This window comes from Lytechinus variegatus, chromosome 3 (assembly GCF_018143015.1).
Source record: "Lytechinus variegatus isolate NC3 chromosome 3, Lvar_3.0, whole genome shotgun sequence".
Lineage (NCBI taxonomy): Eukaryota > Metazoa > Echinodermata > Echinoidea > Temnopleuroida > Toxopneustidae > Lytechinus > Lytechinus variegatus.
In genome coordinates, this window is record NC_054742.1 from 56,658,476 (window position 1) to 56,681,442 (window position 22,967).

The following is a 22,967-nucleotide window of genomic DNA, read 5'->3' on the forward strand; positions in this document are numbered from 1 at the left end:
CTCACTCTCTAGGCATCAACTGGATAGGTTTACTCTCATAGTTTGTGTGAAGGAAATGAAAACATGAATATGGACATTATTCATGAATTTTATAGCCACAAGAAGCACAGTTGGTCTCCTGTGCTATAAATTTCTAGATGTATGTTTGTGTCTATGCTTTTCTGTCTTTGATTGTTAAACATCTGAGATGCAAACACTCAAGAAGGTATAGTGTCTATTCTAATGCTTCCCTTCATCCTCTCTCTTTTTTTTTCATTATTTTGATTTTTTCAATGCTTCCTTTTCTTCCGTTGCATCATTTTGAATGTTTCAATTTTTGTTGAGATGTTATATTAAGAGATCTTCTTATGAGGAGTGAAAAGAATTTCTATGTTACATGTTGAAATGCTGTCTGATGCAAAAAAGTATTAAAAAACAGAATGACAAGAACTGAATGTTGTGCTTGCTTTCTTTCTTTTTTGTTATGAACAATATTTTTTGTGTTATTCAAAATGATTATGGTGACATTCTATTTTTATACGAATGTGATGAATTTGAATTGGCATGAAGAGGATCATGATGTTGTTATTTGTATTTATCATTATACAATTGCCAGTGTGTTAATTATGTGTATGTGTCCAGGGGAATCTTCATAGTCCCTAGTTCATTTACTTTCTCTGTCCTCTTCTATGTTAGATTTTTTTTGGTGGAGAGGAAATGATTTGTGGAAACCTTTCCAGGGTGTTTTGTCATTTGCCATCTATCTATTTTTTTTTGGGGGGGGAGCAAGTCTGTGGTATTGGAGTATTATAAATCAAGGAATGCTTGCCATGGAATAAACATATTCTTATGAAAAATGAATTCCTAAATTGTATGATGTGATAACCATCTTTTCAAGGTATTCTATTTCACAAAGTCAGACTTGGCTATGTATCAGATATTCAGTCTGAAGACAATGGAATGAGAAGTATTTTTTCGGTTCCTTAATCTAAAAAAATAACTTGGGCATGGAAATGATGGTAAATGGAAATTATTATCTATCATCTCATAGTAATATTTTCATATCGTAGTATATATCAATCATGCCATTATGCAAAGAGTTAAGAGAATTTCGATTGAGGATACATTTTTGGTGTGCAAGCTTAAACTTCTGTTCATCAGGATTTTCAATTATAAAGGTGCTGTTTTTTGTTTTTCTTAGATATGCAAAAGAGAATTTTGAGAATTGATTTTTTTTCAAGAATCATATACACAGAACTTAAGAAAATATTGAACATGACGTTTTATCTTGCTTGCTCTCCCCATGCTGACAACATTAAGTAACGAATATTGAATTTAAAATTATGACATAATAAAGGGCATATAATTTACCTTTTGAACTTTTTGCAATATACATACCCCAAAAAAATATATAGAGAACAATAAATGCCTTGTGAACAATTGTTTTGAGGCATTCCATTGCAGGATTTTTAGTGTTCATTTCAGATTTTATCAATTTAAAAAGAGAAAGCGCTATTTTGGGCTATTTGCATAGAAAAAGTGGCCATACAGCAGGGGCCGCGGAAGCAGGGGGGTGGGGCTTCAGCTCCCCACTTTTTCCAAAACCGTGTAAAAAACGTAAAAATGACCATATGATTGTGATTTTTTTGCATGATCAGCCCCCCACTTTGAAAACCGTTCCGTGGCCCCTGTACAGTAAATTTTGTTTTTATCGGAAACAAAACATGTTTTTATCTTCAGTAGAAGTGGGCGTGGTCGATCGAGGACCATGTGTTTTGGAAGGCTGAGCTGAACGAGAGTCCTAGAGCGGCGGTCGGATATGGCTCGGCAAAGCGAATTACGTAAAACAGCATCGTCCAGCGCCCGGGGCCCCTGGGCCTCCCAGGCTAGGCATAAGCGCATGCAGGGCCAGCGCTAGCGCAGCGAGTGTAACAGCTACGGGATCATGAAAATGGCCGGGTCACGAATGAACAAGCGATTCTGCCTTATAGGAATTACTTTATTACTTGCCACATGTTATGGATGGATTCGGCTTTTGCTTCTCACCTTTTCATACGATACCCTTCCTCGCAAAGCTGCACATCCTGTAAGATTTTCTCTCAAATTACCTCAAGAATCGGTAAGAAGCTCCGTCCTTGATTCAATTTCTCAGTAAGCAATACGGTACATCATTCTCAATGGGTGGGCCGCAGGCGCAAGGTGAAAGAAAATCGATGAGAACTTGTTTTGGTTGTGATTGCAGCTTCACTACCAAGTACGAGTAACAGACCTACTCTACAAAGAAGAAAAAATTCAAGCCAGGGAACAAAATTATTTCAATAGGGCCTAACAGAAATTTACACATTGTCATTAGGAGTAAGGTCTAACATTAACAACAATCATACAATGATTTCCAGTCGGCCTTGTCATTCAAGTTTTCGACATTAAACTTCATTGACAAATAGTATTGAGGTCAAGCACATCTGAATCTGTCACTGTTATACATTATAGATCTATATCTACTGCCTACATTCCAACAAGAGTCCCAAGTTGTAAAAAAAGTTCAATAAAATTTGAATTTGAGATCTATCGTCAGTAGAATTTTCTTTTTTTTTGATATACTACATCATACATGTATGGTGAGACTACCACATATCGACCACCTCTTTTGAAACCGACTACCTTACCCGCGTTAAAATTATTGCGTAATACAAACGAGATGCGCGGGAGAGTAGGCGCAGAGTCCATAGAAACGGTAAGAATCGATTTTTACAAGAAAAAAAGAAGCAACCAAAAGTAAAAATTTAGTAGAATTAATCAAAATTGTATTGAACAAACCCCGCTGAAAAACTAAGAAATTCGATAGGAAACGGCTTTAGAACAAATATCCGTCTTCAATCGTCGAATCATGTGCCGGAGCTCGCAGTGGAAGTAGTGAGGCGATCAGTTAGCATGTTGACATCATAGAACTGCTTTGGAAGAGTAAAAATATTTCGCCACCGCGACAAGAATCGGCCGTAAACTTAGTGTATCGCGGGTGGTCGGTTTAAAAAGACGGGTGCAAATTAGCAAATGTAAAATCGTCGTATTTGTTGTTCGTCGATATATACGCGGATTGAATCGGAGTCACGAAGCAAAACATGGGAATCTGATCTGCTCAATTTTCTGCACAAATGAGACGAAAACTGGGTAAAATTGATGAATATTTTTGCAGATACGATGCTTAAAAGATTAGGTGGTCAATAAGGGGTAGTTCCAACCATACCTCTACTATTCAAATCAGAATGCAGCATATGAATATTTACTAACCGATTTTGTCGTTAACATGGGGTAACAAAGTAAATGAACTGACCAACACTGCCTGTTGTCTCTCTTTTTCTCTCCTCAACAGGATATATTCTTGGGATTTATCGTTATGATTTCTGACATTGTTTAAACAATGTCAGAACTCACCAGTGTGTGACTCTAGGAATGACAGGAATTACTGAGTGCACACTGGTGAATGTAGCCAATGTAGTTTCAGGGAAGAACCAAGAGAGACTGAAGCTATTATTTGGTCTATCTTTGACTACATTTGTTTTATCAAAAAAACTAGCCTGTAATATTATTTGTGAAGAGAAACTAAAATGATTTTGATAGGAAGGTAGGCCCACTCCTTGTACGAATGTATTGAGTACCGGGGTAGTAAATTAGTGTGTTGTTATTTCAGTGGGCCTATCTATACACTTCTCAGAATGTTGAATTATGAGTAATGAACCTGGTCAAATATGACAAGTTGAGGACTTGAGATGGAGTTATAAGGATGATGGTTCATAATATGCCTTTAAATAAATACTACAGCTTCATGTATTGAATAATTGTATAATACTACTAGTACTTCTGTAATTGTTTTGATTTGAATATGAAAGTGTGTTTGATCTTTGAATAATAAACCGTGCTTGTATAGTCTATATCACATTATGATGTTCTCCTTGTCTGTTTCAAATAAAGTCATTGAAAAAGAATCACTTTGACTTCTTATTTTGTCATTTGTATTTGTATTATAGGCCTAGTACTGACAAATAGATTGACTCATTTTTCCTGTTTATTATCTAGATCTACTAACTATCGCTATTCTGATGGTGAAATCTACAGTATCCCTCTCCACTAAGTATATAGTTTTTTATGTTGATATAATTATTATGATATTATATTTATTTCTATTAGTTTACTAAATCTAGATTTAAACATGCCTGTCGAAATGTTTTATTTCTTCTCATAGTTATAACCCATTATAAATTCATAGTCATTCACAGAAATACAGTTTGCTTACATTTACTACATCTTCACAGTTTGTGCTTATTTAGGTAGATTTTGGCCTTCTTGACCATGACTCTTATCAAGCAAAATATGGTGACCTTCTCTGGTTCATTAAAAAAAGGCAAAATGAAATAGAAAAAAAAATGTTTCCAGGCACACCATCACTGAATTGAATGGACATTAATTTTTAAACCAATTTGCGGCATTTCATGAATTTGAAGCCTTATTTGATGAGCTGCAGAGCCATCTCCTATCATTTATTTGGCTTCATCTTGGCACCTATTTCCCTCTGCTGTGCCCCCTATTTTTTCTCATTAGAAATTGATTAAAGCATAATTAGTGAAAATTTTGCCACTGTTGTGAGAAAAAACACACAATAATTTTGACATTTCCATTGTGTTGTAACTCAAATAGGATTAAGGTTAGATTCATAGTGAATTTTCTCCTTGAAGAATGTATGCCATTGAACCAAAGGTACGGATGCAGTTTCAAGGGTAGACCTACAGGATATAGAATTATTATTTTTTCATTTGATGTATTTTGTATGATATGTGGGCTCTGCTTGAAAAGATTTTTTTTCAATTTCTTCCTTTGTCCCATAAAATAGAAGTAACATTCTCTCTTGTTTATTCTTCAGGAATGGTATGAAGCACAATGCTTTGGAAAGATTGATGAGAAATTGAGTATTTCAACTCTAGAAGATACCATAGGGAGATGGCAAATCGCTCTGCATCCTGACTGTGTGTAAGATAATCTCTTATTTGTTTAACAGGAGATGAAGCCATTGCAACAAGTTCTGTGAAAACAGAAAAATCAAAGAATAAAATCAATGAAACAAAAAAGAGAGTTTTGTAAAATACAAACATGACTCTTAAATGGGCATCAGATTTGAATGTTGATCACTAATGCCACAGTGATCATCCCATTCCCATTGACAATGAGACTACGGTGTTTGATGTCACACATGAAAAACTCTCTCCTTTTGACAGTGAAAATATATACCCCACAAAATCTCTCTCTTTGCTCATTCTAATTGTAAAAAAACCCTTTGTCCATGATAGGCCTATATTGTGTGAACTTGTATTACATTTCCTCTTGTAACAAGAACACCTGTGCCTTGTAACAAAGGTTAGCATTTAATCGCTAATTTCAAAGAATAGTTCTGATTGGTTCCCAGTCTTCTGATCGAAATGCTCATGCAATGATGACATGGATCTAGGCCATTCCATTGAGCGATTCATTGCTAACTTTTGTGCTACGGGCCTAGATCTATCCATAGACTTGATAGAGACAATTCAAGTGAAATATGTACAAAAGTAATGGGGCCCATGATACATATATTATTTTTCTCACAAGACAGTTAATTTTCTAATGCATAGTTGTTATCCTGAATTTGTGAATTATGATTTAAATTTAGTTTTTATTTTGATTGAAATGTGTTTTGCTTTACAATGTACTGTTTGTTAAACAGGGCCTCCTTGTAGTAACACTAACAGTATTTTCAAACTACTGACAAAGCTACCCTGTTCATAAAAAGACTTAATGAATGAATAAAGTTGTATTGAAACAGGAACTTTTGTAACTACTAAATTGTTTTTTTTTATATTCTTTATCCTCTTTTCTCTATCCTCCTGTATTCAGAAAGGCCTTCCAAAAATTCACCACTATGTACAGTATCAGTAGGAGGTCAGGCCATGTTGTGATCCCAGAGACATTCCAGACCAAGGTCTTAAAGTGGTTGGGCAATGACGAGGAGCTTCTCAAGGAAGTAAAGCTTCAGGTTTGTGTGTAAACCTCTATCTCATTACAACCTTTATATTGTTATCAGTATCAGGACAGGTAATGTGATTCCTGGGACATTCTAGACCAATGTCTTCAAGTGGTTAGGTAATGATGAGGAGCTCCCCAAAAAAATCAAGCTGCAGGTTTGTTAGTCAGTGGTAAAACTCTGTTTCATTACCACTTAGATACCGTTATCAGTAGGTCAGCTTATATGTTTTGATCCCTGAGACCTTCCAGACCAGGGTCTTGAAGTGGTTAGGTAACAACAAGGAACTTCTCAAGGAAATCAAGCTTCAGGTTTGTTTGTAAATCTCTGTCTCATGATCATATTGGCAGTAAAAATGGGGCTAGTCTTTTTCAGTCAGACCAGTGGCCGCATACAGTCGGTACCAGCGATCCAGCGCACATGTGACTTGCCAAAAGATATAGATAAGCTAAGAAGGGTCCCTACGGAAATAAAACCCTGTGTGTTTTGTATACATAGCACACATTACATGTAGATCAACGCATATCTCATCAAGACCCCATGTTTTTACTCTGCCTACATTCCCTATATTAGTAGACTCTGCTTTTCACTCTGCCAGTTAGATCATAATTCCATAGACCCCCTCTTTCAGGGTTTTGTGAGGCGCCCCTTTCAAAAAATAATTTGAGTGCACTCCACCTGTATGACGATATTATTTATGGATACATCAATTTGGTAAATGTATTGTCTTCAATAGTTTGTTCAATCTATCTATTATCAACACTCCACAATATTTTCTTTCTTCCAGTACATTACAACTATCTTCAATCGATACACCCATGAGAGTTCTGTCTTCAACCCTCTGCGTGCCAAGAGACCTGGAGTTTCTGATCTAGGGGAAGATGTAGACCGTTACATTGAAGAACTTATTGGCAGCACTCAGAACTGTGATTTCTGCGATTTCAAATTGTAAGCTCAAGTTGTCAGATTTTTTTGTGGACCTTGTGTAAATTCAAGCTTAAAAGTTTGATTAATCACATTTTAGCAGCTGAAATGTATGTAACTATTCTCATCAGGTTTCATGATTTTTGTTTTTCCTTAGCTTGGCCGGTTTGGTTTACCTGTGCCCAATCATACAATTGATTTTATAATTACAGATGAAAAAAGACAAATAATAGTAGAATTGCAGTACAAACTAACCAAGTTTGTTATTAGGCCTATATCATTGCAAATCTAGATTTAGTACTGTTTCATTAACTAACTCAACTTTCATGCATGGTTTTCTAATTTCTCAGCAATTACACAATTTCTTCCAGAATACTTTGACACATATTTTTTTAAAGTTAATAATAGAAACAGACACTTGGATGGTCATTTGAATGGATTCTATATGAAATCATTACCAGTCTGGCAATTATCCTTAAAAGCCACAGCACACCTTGCGACTGGTACACAATCCGATTTGGAACAAATCACAGTTTGTTTCTTTTCTGAAAATGTAAACGAAAAGTATCTTTTTATTTGAGGTTCAAATTAACCGAAAGAATACTAATAACAAGTTTGGATGATTGCAAGCTATTTTTTGGAGTAACAAGTGGAATGCCTCTGGCCGTCTCACCTGCATCATGCGATTCAACATAGCAGCAGTGCTGACTTTGAAAACTACTATAACTCGCACAAGATGTTCAGTGATACTTGGTTACTCTTATTTCCACGTTTTATGAACTAGACCAATACACTTACAGAGATAGGATGGTAATTCAACAGATACCCCCATTATGGCCAAAGTTCATTGACCTTTGACCTTGGTCATGTGACCTAAAATGCGCACAGAATGTTCAGTGATACTTGATTACTCTTATGTCCAAGTTTTATGAACTAGACCAACATACTTTCAAAGTTATGATGGTAATTCAACAAATACCCCACTTCGGCCAAAGTTTATTGACCCTAGATGACCTTTGACCTTGATCATGTGACCTGAAACTTGCACAGGATATTCAGTGATACTTGATTACTATTATGTCCAAGTTTCATGAATCAGATCCAAAAACTTTTAAGTTTTGATTGTAATTTAACAGATACCCCCAAATCAGCCAAGTTCATTGACCCTAAATGAACTTTGACCTTGGTCATGTGATGTGAAACTCACGCAGGATGTTTGGTGATACTTGATTAGCCTTATGTCTAAGTTTAATGAACTAGGTCCATATATTTTCTAAGTTATGATGACATTTCAAAAACTTAACCTCAGGTTAAGATTTTGATGTTGATTCCCCCTACATGGTCTAAGATCATTGACTCTAAATGACCTTTGACCTTGATCATGTGACCTGAAACTTGCACAGGATGTTCAGTGATACTTGATTACTATTATGTCCTAGTTTCATGAATCAGATCCAAAAACTTTTAAAGTTTTGATTGTAATTCAACAGATACCCCCAAATCGGCCAAAAGTCATTGACCCTAAATAACCTTTGACCTTGGTCATGTAACATGAAACTCAAATAGGATGTTCAGTAATACTTGATTAACCTTATGGCCAAGTTTCATGAATTAGGTCCATATACTTTATAAGTTATGATGTCATTTCAAAAACTTAACCTTAAGTTAAGATTTGATGTTGACGCCGCCGTCGGAAAAAGCGGCGCTTAGAGTCTCACTCTGCTATGCAGGTGAGACAAAAATGTCGTAACTTTCTTCTTTTACATCCGATTTTGATGAAATTTTCAGTGCTATGCTCATTGAATTTTTCTATTTTTTTCAATACAAGTTTTTGTTGGGGTGGACTTGTCCTTTAAGTTTAATCCCGAAATCGGGTTGCAGACCAATCATAAGGTTTGTGGTGGCTGTCACATCTTGACAGTTAAGACAGTGCTGACATACTGTACATTTGGCCAGTCGTTTTCTCCTTAATCCCATATCCTGATATTAAAAAAATTGCGTTTTGTTATTGACTCAAAAAATATAAATTCAGATTCTTCATATTAGATTTTTTTATTTTTGTTTACTGAAGGCTATTCTTGATGTTAAGAAATGGGATAAAAAAAAACAAATTTGTCATTGCCAACCTATGTTGGCATATGTTGGCTGAAGTGTTGAGGTGTGACAGCCCATTTACAGAGCCTAGAAGTGGGAAGATTTTAAGGAATATGGTATACATTTAAGTACATTGACTATAACACAACCTTGACTCTTCTCTAACTTGCATCAAAATCAGACTCTGTCATTTGATATACATTCATGCATACATTGAGTCTTTTCTACCCTCCTTTCTGTCGGATGTTACTTGTCCTCAACACTGATGCGTTCAATTAATTCTATTGTCCTAAATTGAACATTGTAATATTCCAGTGAATGAAGTCTTGATAGCAAAATGAGACTCTAATCTCAGATTGTGTGACTTATCAGCATTTTTGGTGATCAAACTGTAAGAGCATATCTTTGGTGGATATTCGAACCATTGTATTTGGATACATTACAACACTGCGAAACATTTTAAGCTAATCAAGTCTAAACTTAACCATCTATTGCCACTGTTTGTGAAAAAAATCTTAGAAATTGATTCCTATGATATGATCAAGATCATAGTTAAACAGGATATGTAACCGCTTTGCCATGAAATACCTCACTGTTAAAGATTACTCTCTCATTCACACAGTAAGACCGCTGAAGACACATTTGGTCGCATTGAATCTGAGCATGCAGTAACCGCTTCCAATACCTTCAAGTACGATGCATACCATGCTCTCATTATACTCAAGAACCATCATCCTTTCAAGTTCTCTGAGGAACAGTTCCTTGACATGTTTGATGTCGCCATGAAATGGTAATGATATAAAACTCTGCATTAGTAAACCTAGTAGTAGTAGTACATTGTGTCATTATTAAAGATCACGTAGAACAAAGAACCAGACCCAACAACCCATTAGGTTAGCCAGCAGGTTATAATAACATTATAAGAGCATACAACAATGGTAAATCACAATACATTACACATTACAATCACAATGCATTATTATATTACTGTTTGATACAGTGATATACAATAATAATATTAAATATCCAAAATACAATATAAGTAACAATAAAGTTAAATTATAAAAATTTTGGAGCAGTATTCTAGATCAGATTATGCAACTTATGTGTTATTGACCATCTGTTAATAGTAAAGCCAAATAGATTTCTGTGGTTCTAAGGGATTTGACGTGGGCCAAGTTACCGGTTGTGATGTTTCAAGCTTGTATCCCAAGTACAAATTATCATTTATTTCAATCTATTTTAGCATCACATGATCACATTTTATTCAAAGATGATAGTGAAAACAGAGAAATAGTGTATAAACAACAAGTTTAGACAGGTGACAGGAAAAAGAATTGGGTTGCCTGTATCACCAAGGGACAATGCTTTTTGAAGATTACCTCATGTCCTGTTTTTTAATCAGGTTAAGTTTGTAAAATCTGATAATTATCTATGTGTGTGTGTTTGTGTAAATCATAGCCTAAACTTCCTATCACAATTTGAGCTTGATTTGTAGGACCCATCAAATTTAGTAGAGTCAAGATTGATCATAACATCTTTACCTGATATGACACATATCTACAGTTGGAGATATTCACCCACCTGAATCATTTTGATTTTTTTAGGTTCTTGAAGGTTCACTCAACTGATAAGCAGTATGAATACCCACAGCTCATGTGGGATACTCTACCTAAAGCCAGTGCTAGTCAGATACATCCCCATGCTCAGGCCAGTGTTAGCTCAGAGAGACATTATGGTAAAGATTCTTTACTTTTACGGATTATCACAAGAAGGCGTATGGTGTGACCCATTTAATTCAGTTTATACCTGGGAGCGTTTCATCAATATTTTCATCCGACAAGTTGTCAGATCTGACATCTTTCCTTGATTCTGATTAGCTGAGAGGCACTGTTCCTATGGTAACTGTCGGATAAACTGGTACTTGTCAGATAAAATGTCCGACAAGTCCTTTCATGAAACGCCCCCTGATCTCCATCTTGAATACCATTCTCCCTTTAAACTCCAGTACACGTCCACAGAACCTTGATAAGCCTACATATCAACTAAGTTTGTACAGTATCCAATTTAGTTCACAGCTAACTAATGATTGTATTGTGAATGTGGGCCTAGTTCTTTCTGGAACTTCATTATTACTAACTCTGTTAGATGTAAAAACACTGAAAAGGGTGAAGAAAAAAGGAAATAAGAGAGGAAAAAGAGCAAAGGAGGAGGGAAAAAGGGGGATTGGAAAAGGAGAAGAATAAATAGGTAGTGGGAGGAGAAGAGGAGAACAAAGAGACAGAGGTAGGGGGTAGTAACAAGCTTTTATAATCTGTTAATACGGCAGGGGGCAAAAAAATGAATTGGTGGTGTTTAGATTCAGTTACCCATGATCCAGTTTTCCATTGGCTACATGTGATATTTTTAGTCCATGGGGGGGGGGGGGATGAGACAACTGTCTCCCATAGGCTCCTGTACAAAATACAAAAATTAAAAATGTTACACCAGTCCCTATAACCACTGGCAATGGTTGGATATAAAGGTATTTAGCAAGTATTTTGTTTTATATCACATTTTATAGATTCATTCTTTCTCTCTTATTCTGAAAGGTTTGATGGAACACATTAAGCTCTCAGCACTGGAGTACAGTATAAAAAATGATGGACAAAACTATTTTGCTGATTTAATTCAGGTAAACTTAAAATTCATATTCATTTAATTTTAATCGAGAGAAGTAGAGAGAAAGAGTTTGCAATCAAATGTAAGTCCAAAAATCAAGTGCAGTTTAATTTTCAACCTAATTAAAAGAGTAGATTTTAGACTTGCGCAGAATTGTCTAAACCATGTTCAAAAGCATCTCTTTCAGCAACGGGCTCTGAGTGACTCATAATGTATTACATTGAACAAAATATACAAATGTACCGGCTTTGAGATAGCATAGTGGGGAATTGTTCAACTGACAATGGACTGGCCACTCCGGTAATTTTCAAGGGGCCAGTCTCTTATGCTGTTAATGCAGGAACTTAAGAAAAGGGGCACTGAGAAAAAGATTCCTGCTCCCTGTACAATAACTTTGTGGTGTGTGCCTGTTCATGCCCTGGTCTCATCTTCTTTTGGAGGTCTGCCCCAGATGTAAATAATCATATCGGATTGATCCATTGTATCTTTTAAACTCAATTACACACAAGGGCTTTGGGATGATTTTGAAGGGGGGGGGGGGGCTGACCATACAAAAATTCACAATCAGATGGTAGTTTTTACATTTTTGTTCTCGGATTTGGTAAAAAATAAGTGGGGGGGGGGTGTTAAAGCCTCCCCCTGCACTCTCCACCCCCTGGTTCCACAACCTCTGGCACACATACACACTACCTTTTGCCAAGTTATTTTAAGCCAGGCTTCACCTGGTCTATGCTCTGAAAGTACCAATTCTAGTACATGGTTATTATTTTCAATGGGTTTCCTATCTCAGGTTCACAATGCTCTTGGTCTCACTGCCATGTTTGGAGATGCTACAGCTATGGCCTACCTCACACCGAAGAAAGACTATGAAGTCATGATTATCAGTCCAATCGCCGGTCAGGATTTTATCAGGTTAGAGGCCCAATGACATGAATTCACAATACAAAGGTCTAGTTGAAACCTAGATTTCAAAGCATTCTCTGACCGAGAATCCAGTCCAATCTGTATTCTTGAAGTGTGTGCTTATGCAATGTTCTTTATGCATATTTCAGAGCTGCTAAGTAGTATGGATTCTCCATATTTATTACTTATAAATCAAATGAGAAGAATACTGGTGGTATCATGCAAAATACCAATTTCTAAAGTTTCAGTTTTATGTGTTGTTATATGGTATTTCTTTGAAAACACTGATTTCCTCACAGCCTATTTACAGAGCCCAGATATGGAGAGATTTACAATTTATACGAAGGTCAATTTGAAACCATGATTTAACCCCCCTCCGGAATTTTTAAAGCATTCTTTGACTGAGAATCTAGTCCAATTCTGTATTGTTGGAAGTGTGTGCATATGCAGTGTTCTCTTTGGATATTTTTATTTGACAAAACACAGAAAGGGTTTAAACAAAAAAATTGGGTAAAATTGATTGATTAAATGTGAAGAAAAAATTAGCAAATGGTTAAGCTTGGTCATTCTATTTAACCCTTTGCACACTGATGTTGCAATTTTGCACATTCGTACAATTAAATTCAACAATCGTATTAATTAGTATTTTCCCTAACTTCAGATTAGATAAGCTTATAAAAGGCAATAGTTCTTGAATAAAATCTATTCAAAGTATCAATGGTGCAATATGGAAATTGAATTAAAGAAAATACCATTGAAACAATTGTCATCCCTCCAAAACCAATTCAGCGTGTTAAGAGTTAAGCAAGTGATGCTTCAGCATGAATGCTCATCATTTATCAGTGAACTGACAGCTTTAGGTAATATACAAAGGACCTGAACGATAGGATCAATATCGCACCAAAGGGTGCTTATGCTACCCTGGATGCTATGTTAATTTCACCTATAGTAAAATTGATTAGTATACCTATGAGAACATATATTCATTAGATATTTGAAATATTGTAACTTCCTTTGTATATTCTTTGATTTTGTTTGTTTGCAGGTTACTTTTCTATACAATAAGGGCATTTATTGATGATCTTCATTTATATGCATGGAGTCTTGCTGTGTTTTTACCCAAACTTGTAAGTATGTAAATTTGCATTTAGCCTTTGATTGTATTCTTAGAATTGTCAAGTTATTTCTATCACATTTCCTTCATTACCAGTCTTGTATGGAGTTTTGGGGTTATTTTTCCGACATCTGTTCTTTCCAGAATCCTTTTTTTGCCCTGCCCCTATGTCTTAGGGCCGTCCAGCTGTCAGACATAGTTTCATTCTGGCAATAACTAAGGAATTATTTTTCAATCTTGGTCTATGTTTTTGTATGTGACAATGGTCCAATCATTCTTATTTGAGGTATCACAGGTCAAAGGTTACATAGGTCGAATACTTTGTTGTTTCAAATTGGGAGGGACTATGGTTTGAGTAGATTTTGGGGTCATGAGGTCAGAGGTCAAATTTGTCTACCTTGCTTCTTAATCCTTGACATGTATGCATATGTGAGTAGGATGATCTGAGTTGATTTTAGGGTCACAAGATCAAAGGTCAGAGGTCACATAACTCACTGGTTGAATATTTTGAATGTTAGTTGTATACTTGGTCTGGAAAAGGAGAAGGCATAAATTTAAACTGTGTATAGTTGACAATCCATCTGTTTTTAAAGCAATTTTCAGGGACCCTTTCATTGTTTAGGGGGCAAATTATTCTGTGCTGCTTACAGGTTTATCTTATTCATTGAGAACTTAGGACTTGTCCTGAGGAAAATATGATTTGTAAATATTTATATATATGTCAATATGGGAGCCATTTCAGGGACTGAAAATAAGATCTCTCGAAGTTCTCTTTCAATCTTTAAAAACAACTATAAGTTCAAACAATTGCAAATAATATCACTATTTTGAATGCCGTCTTTCAAATTTTATTGCTGTAATCATCTCTATCAAACCAAACTCTCTCCATTTTTGTACTGGCTCCCTCTGTTTCTATAATTTCATCCCTTTTGCTCTTCATTTTTCCCTTTGCTTATGACTTGGATATTTTAATTGCTTTTAGTGTTTCTTTCACTTTTGTTTTTCTACCTTCTCCTATTCCAGGAACCATATGGTACACCAAAGCCAGAGGAGATACCGGCTGTGGCAAGAATCATCAGTAGAGGGCCTCCTAACAATCCAAGGAATGATATCAGTGCTATGGAACTTTTTGCTGTAAGTTTATTTTTTATTAAAGGACAAGACCACCCTAACAAAAAGTTAATGATATAAAGTAATTAAATTTTAAAGTTTTACAAACAGTAATGTTAATATGCATAGCCTGAATGGTATGCAGATGAGGGGACTGTTGATGTCATCCTCACCCACTCACTATTTCTTATGCATTTTATTATACGAAATATGACATATTCTAATTTTCTCATTTTCATATGAAACTGAGTTTTATTCCTTTCTGAACATTTGAAATTACCATTATTTTAACATTTCATGGTTCAGTCAAGTGTTTTAGAATTTGTAAAATTTGAAATATTGTATAATTCAAACAATTAAAAACAAAAGAAATGTTGAGTAAGGGACTCTCTCTGACTCTCTCGTTTTCATGTCACTGGGATGTGCATTATATGGTTTTGTGAAAAATAAGCAAAACATTAAAATGTCATAACTTTCTCATTTCCATATATGATTTTGATGTCATTTTTATCTGTTATGCTTGTTTGATTTTTCACTTTTTGTCTCGCCTGAACTAAGTTTGGCAGAGACCTAGCAATCACTTTTCCTATTGGTCTGTATAGTCTGTTGGTCCATTGGTCTGTTCGAAAATGTTAAAATTTTTGTTCAACGTCGATCTGGTGCTGCACAGTGGCTGCTGGGCCAGCGATCAATTGGGCAAAATGATTTTTTTTAGTATTTCTGGTTTCAGATTTCATTTTGAACAGTGAAATACGGATTTTCATTTTTATTTGTCATCCTGGCACTTCAATTCATTTGAATGAAGGATAAAAGAGCACAGTTCATTTGTAAAATGCCTTGTTCATGGGCACAAGTGCTGTGGCTGGCCGGGATCAAACCCCCAACTTTCATGTCTCTAGCCAGGTGCTTTAGACCACTCAGCCTTGGCACCTCCATGTTGTGAGTTCATGCTATTCTACATATTCTGTTTTGCACTGAATATTCTATAAGGAAGTTTGATTACATTTCCAAGATGTAATATTTTTATGAGAACTGTGGATATAAAACTTTTTGATAAATATCTCTTGAATCTTTAAGTTTATAAAAGAAGATAATAATAATTTGTGCCGTTGAGACGTTTTCAACTCCTGTTAACCCCACGTTGTTCCCATTAGCAAGCTTCCCTTCTGGATTTGGTGACATCAAGGGTGGGTGTGTTATAGATCCCATCAGCGTAATTTTTTTTGATTGGTAGCTTACATGGAGGTTGATGCATGGAGGTGTGCTGTACTGCACATTTTGTTTACACCAGTGGGAGACCAATTCATAGTCGTATATCAATCTACCCCCCTTTCCCTCCCCTTTAGCACATGCCATTCCCTTCCCTTCCTTCGTCTTTCTCAGGCATGGAACCCATAAATCCACACAAATTCATCCTGTGTCAATCTAAATACCAACATGCAATAAAAAGCAGATTATATTTTATACAAAATAAGTAATAACTTGAAGAGACCTTGCAGTGTGAGTTATTTTGATAGTAAAATGTATGCACATATCTTCAAGTAATGTGCAGTGTGTGCAAAGGTGGGCGTGGCCATTGGTTTAATCTGTACCTGCCAGCTATATGCTGGCGGATTGCTTAAGAATAATTTGGGTGGCTTGCAGGAAGAGCTGCATCCCTCATGAAGACATAATCCCTTTCTAACCAAATGAAATAAATCCTCGGTTAAGCTCGTAATGCATATTACTGTTTTCAAAATATTTCAAAATATATAAGCCTATTGTATGATATAAAGACTTTCTCATGAAATCATTGTTTTTCTGCAACTGCATGTTATTAGCTTTAAGACCATTATTTCTTTGTCACTCACCAGGCATCCAATGTGAATGTAGACCCCTTTACCATCATTGAGCACATCAAGAGATCTGTGAGCTTGAAAGGACGGATCCAGGCGGGAGACCTCCGGAAGATAGCCGAGCGGAAAGAACAGCTCCAGCATGAGATGGACGAACTGGAGAAGCAGGAGGAGGAGCTGGAGCTGAAGGAGAATATGGAGGAGGCTGGGAATGGGGAGGTTGAGGGAGATGGAAGGGAGGTGAAGGTGATAGGAGTGTTGGATGATCAAGGGAAGGAGAGAGGGATGGTGAGAGGAGAAGAAGAAGGAGATGGAGTTAAAGAGAGAGGAGAGGAAAGACTGAATCGGTGATGGAAAAGCTCATGAAAGAGCGACTGAGAGGTGAAAATAACGATAAAGAGCAGAGATTAATAGGTGATGATCAAAAGACTAAAGATTCTAAAGAGAGGTATTTAGAAGGGCACGACATGAGGAGACGGGTCATCTGGCCTGGTGATGGGAATGGTATTGAGGAAGAAATTGATGATAAGACGTGAAGCAGAGATAGTGGGAATCGCCGTGCCACGGATGAAGATGCAATTCAGTACTGCCTGGTGTTGATGTGATAATCATGAATTGTGCAATGAAAATAATTAGAAGGATTGAGAGTGGTTGAAATTATTTCCCGATTGATGAGGTTCATTTTTGTGTACAACCTAGTATCGTTATGCAACTGGGGCCAGGAATGATCAGTTGATATAAGTACTATAAGTACTGGTATTTAGGCCCACTTGAACTTCACAACCTCTTAATACTAAAAGGCTATTGTCAAAAGTGAGAGCTGCCCCTATCCCACTTGGAAACCAAAATCGGCTTTTCATTTACCATTTTCTGCTGTTTCATTATAGGCATTACAAAGGGAATGTGTGGAGAGCTGCTATTGAAAAACACATTTATAGCTGGATTCTTGTTTAAAGGCAGCAAAGACAGGGTGCCAAAATTATGATAATAATATTTGTCTTTTATATAGCAAGATATCTATCAATGACCGCTCAAAGCGCTTTACCATTAATATTACCTGGTTACGGTATTCATTAATAAATAAATAATAATACACAGCATTTATAGAGCGCTTTATACATAATGTTTCAAAGCGCTAAGAAAAGAAAGAAATGATAGGAGTACGAATAGTATAAGACAATTAATTAGGATTATATAGTATACAACAAATATAATGAAAGTAAGAATATCATTACTACAATTAATTAGAATACAATATAGAAATAATATAAACAGATACAACTTAAATACAAAAGATCGACATCTGAATCAATTAAAATCATAAACTACTGAAATATTAAATACAATATGACTTGTGATACAATTTAACTGAGGGGTATAATTACATGCAAATTCATAGGTTTCTTTAGCAGCCTGTCTGGCGTACACTTGCTGAACCAACCGAAATGGCAGTTGTTTCCTACCGGTACCCTATTAGCACCTGGGTGGGAGTGGCAAAGTGTGGATGAACGCCTGCCAAAGGATGCTATGCCATGGTGGGATTTGAACATGCCACCCTCTGATTACAAGGCAAGAGTCAGAACCGCTACACCATAGTGCTTCCACATGAGGAAATGAAATGAGGAAAAAATTTTCCATTAACCAAGATCAAGTTTGCCTCGTCCTGTTGGCAGGAAATTCAGACAGTTGAATGGGATGTAGTGAAGTATGTACCTTTCTGAAGTTCCTCCTGAAATCTATGGTGATAGACAAACAAACAAAACTTAGTACCTGGCACTTTCACCTAACTATACTCAATCTCTTATTGATGAATGAGGAAATATTTGCCATGATAAACACATTCAAAATAGGATATTGCCTCTATTTGCCCACAGGGTATTCAGAATTTTTATAAATTGTATGTTATATCAATCTGAGGTAATTTTAAAGCTGGTGATGAGTTACAAGTAGGAAATAGTGAAGGATAAATGGGTATTTATGGAGACAGTTTTATTCAATCTGTTCAAGTTGGTTGAATTCTCTCTTAAGTTATTTTGGTGACTTATTACATGTATATTTTGCAGCTACAAAGTGTTTCAAGCCCAGGAAGTATATAGGAAGTTCACCTGATGGGAAAGTTATGATTTTTTTTACTGTGTTTTATTTTCTCAACTCGAGATGAGTTACATCTCGGTTAGATATTTTCAAGAAAAAAAATATCTGAAAATTTCAGAAATCATTTCAAGTAACATTGGTAATATAGTTGATGTATTCTAGATCAATAAATGACTATTTTTCAAAAAAGAAAAATTTATAGAGAAACTTGGATGTGCAATATATGATTGATAAGATCTTGCAAGGGTATTTGCATGAATTTTGATTGTACAGAAGAAATCATAAATAGACATCATTTTCCTAGATAAACAGATTAACAGTAAATAATATATTGGACATGAAAAATTGTGTGTTTTATGTAATGTAAATTGATCTGTCATTTTTTTGTTGGTGTAAAATATGACAAACCGTATTCCTTTTGTAAATAAAGAGTACAAGATATGCAACTTTATAATGCTGTGGCATGTTTGGCAATAAAGCTCTTAATCATTTTGATTTTTCCACACGCTTCCCTTATTGAAGTATATTTACATTTTACCCATAAAAATTGATCTACATGTATTTGAATGTTATGTGATATGGCAGGGGTTCTCAAACTTTTTCTTCAAAGGGCCAGATGAGACTGCAAGTAAACCTGAAAGGGCCAGGGTGGTGGTGGTGATTTTTTTTTACCTGATTGCTAAGAAAGCATAAATGCTTGTAAGCAAGCAACCAGAGGACCGACGGCTTAAGGTCCTCTCCGAAGGACCTGGTACTGAGGATTAATGCCTTACTAAAGGGCACTACCGCACCAAGTGGGAATCGAACCAGGGTCACTGGAATACGAATCCTCCGCTCTTCCGACTGAGCTATCGCGCCTCCTCGAGGGTGAAGTAGATACTTAGAAAAAAAAAATGTGCGCGGAGCGCAAAGACCCTTGCGGTTGGGGTCCTACATGCTCTCCTGTGCACTCTGGCCCTTATTTTGGGAGCATTTATCCAACATCCAACAGATTTATAACAGTTTCATATGGAACGCAGGAAAATTAGAAAAAGATTTCAAAATACAGCGAAAGTCAATATTATGATAACTAAATTGTAGTACTTTGTTAAAAGAAATATAGATTGTACCTATACATACCTGGTATTGGGGAGACAGATGATGTCTTGAAGAATCTTTTCTTTTGTAAAAGTAGATCGAATAATAGAGCATGTCTGTTGTAGACTCCTACAAGGATGTCAGTCTCATAATCACTTTCAATATGAAGAAGGCTCTGGTGCAAATGTTCACTGGTCAGACAGGGCCGCGGAAGGCTCCCCCCCATCCCTCTTTTTTTCCCAAAACCATGTACAAAAACGTACAAATAATCATATGATTGGGATTTTTTTGCATGGACACACCCCCACTTTGAAAACTGTTCCGCGGCCCCTTTCAAGGTACTGCAGTAGGAATTAGTTCTTTGAAATGTTCATTGTGGAAAATGCACTTTCGCACCTGTATTTTGTACATCCAAACATGGTGAGAACAGCGCTGGTCATTTAATAAGAAAGTAGATCGAACAGACTCAACTAAACTTTGTTTAAAAGTCAAATTTATTTGACTGTCATTACTTTTATTACTGTTTCATGGATACACAATGTAATCATATTGAGCTATGTTTCATATCTGTGACTTAAAAGTGATTTAAAGAAAAAAAAAACAGCAGAGTCTCGCAGGCCGGATTGAGAATCTCCACGGGCCGGATCCGGCCCGCGGCCATAGTTTGAGAACCCCTGTGATATGGCTTTTATGAGTTTACAATTATGGAAAAATGCAATGAGCTTTTAGTATGTCAATAAAACACTATTAGATTCATGGGTGTAAATCCAGGGGGGGGGGGGGAAATCCCCCACTTTTCAAGATAGGAAAAAAAATCATCATCAAATGGTTCATAATTTTGATAATGTGTGGATTCATCTTTAAATGCTATCAAACTGCTTAACTTGGCAGGCGCTCCGCTACCGTGCTCAATGTGATTCTTTCAAGAATTTGGCTGTGACAAATCCCTATATATAGCAAAGGTTATATCCACTGCATCTTCTGAGTTTAGTTCTAATAAGTCCATTTTATTCATACATATATGATTCCAGCAATGACTTTTGAATATGATAAGGGGGGGGGGGGTCATCTGGTATCTTTGTGGAAGCAGAGGATTTTGTACAAAAAATATTTACTGAGTTACTGATGACATTGATTAAATCAATGCTGTTGATAAACGCTCATCTTTACCATTTTATCAATTTACAGGGGACTTTATATCACATTAATTAACACAACAATAAAATAAATATTTCAAAGTTGAATTTTGCTCAAAATTTGAAATGTTGCATCTCTCAATATAATCTTAAGATTATTCAAAATCTTTCCCTTTCATATACATCACTGTGATATTACCTGCCACGTTTTTGGAAGTTTATATTGTAGCATGTGATGGCCTATGAACATTTCATATGGCACCCTTATTCCCGGTATTCATGATCCTATTTTTTCCATTCTCATCTCACCTTTAACCATTCAGGGTCATTCTCAGAAAAATGAACCAATTGATGGGGGGAAAAATCGTACAAATGAAGTCTACAGAATGGGTTGAAAGATGCATATTGTGAAAGTACCATGTATGAGAAAGTGGCAACAGAAAAGGGGCAAGTCGCAGTTGTGTCAATTTGAAGTACTGACCGGATTAACTCAAGCACTGTATATCATCGTTACGGAGGTTAATCGTTAGCCTTGCCCACTTATGTTACTCGATTAAATCACTTTTGAAATGATTGAAATTGAAATGCACACAATTTAGTTTTAGCGTGGTATCAACAATTTCATTTTCTGAAGCAAAAATCTTTGCAAGATGGAAAAAATATTTAATAATGTTTTCAGAATCAGGACTTTACCAAATAACATATAACAAAACGTACCATAAAAATCATTGCACATCTTCGTTTAGTTTAATGTTCATAATTTGAATGAGGCAACCTTAAAATAACTTTCATCCATAACCTGAGATCCTTAGCAATGCATGACCAATGCTGGAATCCAAAGATAGTTTACCATTAAATCCTCTCGATAGCATTTAACCTTGTCAATCTTCGTTACGGAAGTTAAAATCAAGTTACAAATTGCAATACTTATTTTGTTAGCTTGGGAACATCTATATCAATGTATTCGTCTACTTTTTTTTAAAAATTTATTAAAGATTAATGTGGAACGCATTGCTTAATACCCCCCCCAAAAAAAAATAAATGTTAAAAACAGAACAGGAAGCGGACAACTGTCATTTTTGTTGTCGTTCTTGTTCAAAGTTGGAATGAGAAAACCGAATAACCAGGCCACAGAAGTGCAGTTCATCTTGAAGGTTTCTGGCAATAAACAAAATATAACAATCGCAGTCCCGTAACCAGGATGAGTTCTCTGGGTTACGAGGAATCCCGCCGCTTGCCAATAGCCAAAAAAGATAGAGAGAAAAAAAAGAAGAGAATTTAAAAAGGACATGGGGGAAATGAATAAAGTGAGGTGAATGAAACAAGAGGCTAAAAATTTACAAATACATAAATTATTAATGAAATCTATATGATCTAATTGCGATTTGTTTTAATTATTTTGTTTCATTGAGATACGCAATTACGCATCCTGTTCGTGATTTAAAAAAAATATGAATAGCCAAAATGTTTGATTATCTAAATACGTATAATAAATTCCAACAAACCGTGAGTGTTTGAAATACCCCTTTTCATGTTTGTCAGTAGGCCTATATCAATTATTTCAGCGTTTTTTCATGCGCATTAAGGGGTCATCCAGGCTGAAAAATCTGATCTGAACAGATAATAATCAGACAAACAAAATACTGCAAATATGATCAAAATCGAACAAGGAATAACAGCGTTATGCCATATGAAAGATATGCATTATTTTAGTGAAACAGTTTGGTCTATGCATATCTTCATGAATATTAAAAGAGTTGATTGATGGTGTACATACATATAATCCCCATTTGTTCTTTTGCATTCTCTTGCATGAAATTATTTTTTATTCAATTTATATTCCTTTTTTTTGAAAGTGTGCTTAAAATGTCTAGTTTTTCATATGGAATGGCATATTTTCAGCTCGCGCTTCGCACTTGCTGCTTATCATTTTCTTAGCAAGACACCATCCTTTTTTATGATTACAGAAAGTTAACAAAAATGTCCCATTTTCG

General features: G+C 35.8%; 1 pseudogene; it reads left to right on the forward strand.

The window, feature by feature from the left end:
• The first annotated feature begins 1,642 nt into the window (after nt 1-1,642).
• LOC121411448 lies at nt 1,643-19,276 on the forward strand (annotated as a pseudogene).
• The last annotated feature ends 3,691 nt before the right edge of the window (nt 19,277-22,967 follow it).